We start from the raw sequence: 3,111 nt of genomic DNA on the forward strand, positions 1-3,111 counted from the left end.
CCTTTTTCTTGATGGTTTTAAATATTTTGTATTCAAATCTGCTCTTTTTTTGTACGCTTTTTATATCTGTTTTATTGTGTAAAGTGCCTTGAGAAGCTGGTTTAAAGGCGTTATATTAAATAAAGTTTATTATTATTATGTGAAGTCCATAAAGCTGTGTTCAGGTTATTATGGGTGTGACAAATGTACACAAAAAGGATTGTGGGACGGCCATCGGGTGATTTATTCAGAAATAACCAATCTAACATTGAGAACTGATAAAACATTTTGAGATCAGTCTCAGGAGGAGCACCACCTGCCTTCAGTTGTGGGCCAATTCTTCTACTGCCATCTGCTGGACATTCACCAGTGCTTTTGCATTCATAATTAGACAATATAAAATTACTATTATAACACAATCATGTTTTGTCAGAGTTTATCACTTCATTTGTACTGAGCTCTTGGTTTTAACAATTCTGCCTCTCAATGATTAATGTGAAACCTCAAAATGGTGTTATACTCAGGAGATTTGCAATAATCATTTCAAATATCTATCTACAACAAAATGTGTGCGTGTAACAGGTGCAGAAAGTGTATGTATTGTTTATTATAATTCACTGTTATAATTCATTGTTTATTATAATTGCTGTGATGTCATCATGAGCCTACATAATTTCCTGTTTTGTCTCCTCCTCTTCCTCTTGGCATTGTTAATACCAGTGGGTAAGGGTTTCATATTACTTTGAAGGTACCCCCGGGAGCCGCCATTGGCTAACAAGCCTTCACCTGCTGTTAGCATCCCATTGACTCCCATTCATTTTGGCGTCACTTTGACAGCGAATAACTTTACATCTGAGGCGTTTAAAGACTCCATTTGTCCATGGTTTATTTCTAAAGAAACACGACAATGTATAAAAGGCTCCATTACCTTGTATCTTACGTTATGCCCCCGTAGAAGCAGTTTTTGTAAAAGTAGGCTAACGATTGCGTCATAACCACGCGACTCTCTGGAAATTACCGTAGAGACAGGAAGAGAAGCTCGCATGCAATCGGGGGGACGTGGAGGCATAAAGTCCGATAAAGTCAAGGGAGAAGCCCATAGAGAGTCATGACGTTGCTCCTGCTCCTAGCTCATGGACAGATCCTACTCACGCTTTCCATCTCTGCAAGATTCGGAAGGGAATGGTTCAGATTTCGTTTGGCACAGCTACTAGAAAACTTACAACTGTCAGGCAGGCTGCTCACGTCACATCCACGTCGTCAAGCTCAGTTTGAGTCTGCGCAGTACGCTTGGCAATCAGGAAATGAGGGCTTCTAATGTGCTTCACTTTCTCTCCGTTGAAACCTATGGGGTCGCTGTGTCCAGTTTATATACTGTCTATGGTTAATACACTGAAGAGGTGAGTTATGTTTGGCTCATGTTAATCCCAATTAATCTTTAGTGTAATTGTTGCTTTTATGTCTGTATCTTCACTGCAATTCATGTGTATTGTGTTATTTTACTTACCTGTGTGGTTATTTTTGTCATTTTACCCTATTTAAGTTCTATTTTTTAGTGATGGTGAAATGAAGCTTTGTGAAGCACTGGGGCTTTCCCCCTCAACTGTATTGTAAAATGGTTCATTACTCTAAGCTTTTCAACACGTTGCACACTAACGACATCTTGTGGTCAAAAGGTGGAAAAGCTGCCTTTCTGTCCCAGAAGACCTATTTCTTTCTTTCTTTTTTTTTTTTTCATTTAATAAATCACTTTATGCTCTGTAAACCACAAAGAAATACAATAAATCCTCATAAATCATGTGTTAGTGTTGATGTAGTTCCTATTGAATGTATGAACAAACAACTGTATGAATTAATTTATGAAAAAAAAAAAAATAATAATAATAAATGGGACTAATTCACTTGTACAGAAACAATTCTTATGAATCTGCTTTGATCTACAAATGCAGCCTTATTCACATAAACTTTAGCCTCAGTCCTAATCCTACGAGTTCATAGGCAAGGCTCATGTAGGCATATATAATCAGAATAAAATAATATTTTTGTGGAATGGTGAAGTGCTTGTGAACTGGGGAGCTGACATTTTATTTTGTGGGTATTTAATAAATTAAAGTTGTTACGAACTTTAAAGGCCTAGGAGATGTACCGTAACATTTATGATATTATATTACTACTGGTGGATGGAATGGAGCAGAAAAACACGTCAGACAAACTTGAAGAGAAAAATCAACAAGCCGAAGCCACTAGATCCAGTTACAAAAATACGCTATGTACAGTGCAGTGAAAGAAAAATAAACATACAATCAAAAAAATAGGGAAAGGAACTTAAGTGGCGCCAAAGAAAAGAACGAAATATAACCAAACACTCCTTATTTCTACTCCTAAACTAACCAAAGCAAAATGTAGAAATAAAACCGAAATCTTCGGCGCATCCGGCGCCCAACTAAAACTACCTAAGAAAACAAAACTACAAAGAGTGGCACACACTCCTTACCTAGGGTGTCTAACATTTCATTACTACAGGCACAGTGTAAATCGCAGGGCTTAAAGTATTCCGGCACCGTGCCGGATCTCCGGCGTGCGGCAGTGAGGAAGAAAATAAAATTGGAACTTGCATGGTTTAATATTTTCGAGTCAATTGATTTCACCTACCAATCATATGAAAGGAACGCAGCTCTTACTAACGTTACAAGCCTATCAGAAGCAGAGCAGGGCGGGGCCTGGCAACACAGTGGCCCTCATTTATCAAAAGTGCGTACACCAAATTTCCAGCGTACACCTGGCGTACACCCAAAACCACGTTGACTTTGAGATTTATCAATATGGACGTTGGCGTACGGCACGCTCAAATCCTACGCCAGCTCGGGAGGTGGTGTACGCACGTTTTGAGTGCGGGAATGCGCAAAAAAACAATTCCTAACACCACAAAACGCACTGACAAACTAAAAGATATAATATAATATGACCCACTGTAAAAAAAAACAACAACATAGTAATTATAAACTTCAGTGTTTATTTTTGTGCAACATGGACTTCAATGTTTAATTTGTGTGACTTTACCAAAGCATTTGAATTGTAGGCATATGTATTCCTTAAGTTGCGAGCCTGTGCGCTTTACCTGACGTTTCAAGC

This window comes from Abramis brama, assembly GCF_963993115.1.
Source record: "Abramis brama genome assembly, chromosome: 4".
NCBI lineage: Eukaryota > Metazoa > Chordata > Actinopteri > Cypriniformes > Leuciscidae > Abramis > Abramis brama.